At 25.0% G+C, this 1262-nt stretch overlaps 1 long non-coding RNA gene across 2 annotated transcripts in view; it reads left to right on the forward strand.

Annotated features, from left to right (window-relative positions):
• LOC106677174 (uncharacterized) overlaps positions 1-931 on the forward strand; it is a 28411-nt gene extending 27480 nt beyond the window's left edge. For both annotated transcript variants that reach the window (XR_010843431.1, XR_010843430.1), the window contains exon 3: positions 406-931. This is a non-coding gene — a long non-coding RNA (uncharacterized lncRNA). The remainder of the gene's footprint in view (positions 1-405) is intronic.
• The last annotated feature ends 331 nt before the right edge of the window (positions 932-1262 follow it).

Below are 1262 nucleotides of genomic sequence, written 5' to 3' on the forward strand. Positions count from 1 at the left end.
TCTCTCTCTCTCTCTCTCTCTCTCTCTCTGTTTTTTGTATGCATTCCTTCCAGATGTTTTAAATTCTAAGTACAATATCAGTCCTTTGCATTTTACACTTTATATATCAGATTTTTAAAGTGTATCTCCACTTAAAAAATGAATTAATGCTATAAATGAATTCTGAATATCTAAAACTACGTATAGGAATAACGTTGTACCTTCATATATGTTTCCTCCAGGTTTTTCTTGCTTCAGCTACAACGCCTCCTAAAATTTGGTCATTCTATTTTGTATGTTATCCTTGACGAATAAAATAATACATACTCCGTTTAATATCCACTCCCTCAATTATTTAAATAAATATCCCTTATCTGGTTGCTTATTGTGACTGATTTTGTATATATTTATTTTTATTTTTTTTAGGTTTTCTGGTAGCGGAGTATTATAATGGACTGCCAAAATATAATAAGAATATTATTGCATCTACAAAAAAAAAATCAATGAAAAAAAAAAAAAATACTTGCATTGCGTGTCATGTTTGAGGCTAATATCTAAGGACAAAGCAGGACATTGCTTATTTCATTATATGGATTGAAGCTCATTGTTTCTGTTTTATGAACTCTAATTAATTCTATTTTTATATTTTTGTATTATTAAACATGTTGATATATTTGAATGTTTAAAGAATAGTATCTAAGAAGAAAGGAAAAAAAAGTGAAATAAATAATATTATCACAACTAAAAACATTGCTAAAACTAAAATATTGCTTATTTCTTCATTCACATGGATAGAAATTTATTATTTATCTGCTTTATGAACTCTATCCAGAGTCATCTAAGATTAATAGATCTAAGAATTAGTAGAAATAGTCTTCCTGCATTATCTATAAGTTATCTGAACTTATTTTTACCTAATTATATTATACATTTATAATTAACATTTTTTTATGTTTTCATTGCACATTTTGTTTCATTATATTAAATCAATTAGGTAAACATTGTTATATGTTTTCATTTTAAATAAATTAGATGAAAAGCAACTGTATTTCAATATTTCTGTATTATTCAACATGTACCTGTTTTTATATTGATGTGTTAATTTTTTTAAATAGCTTTAACTGTTTAAATGTTGCTTATGCGTCTTGTAGTACCTGTTTTTTTTATATTGCAAGACTTGATATAAAATATGTTTTGTGTTAAAAAAGAGTTGTTACTTAACAGCTTTATTGAATATATTATCAGTTATAGCAATATAATTTCATTGTTGTAATGAACTTTTT

Source organism: Halyomorpha halys, unplaced genomic scaffold (assembly GCF_000696795.3).
Source record: "Halyomorpha halys isolate HHAL.00 unplaced genomic scaffold, Hhal_1.1 Scaffold90.1, whole genome shotgun sequence".
NCBI lineage: Eukaryota > Metazoa > Arthropoda > Insecta > Hemiptera > Pentatomidae > Halyomorpha > Halyomorpha halys.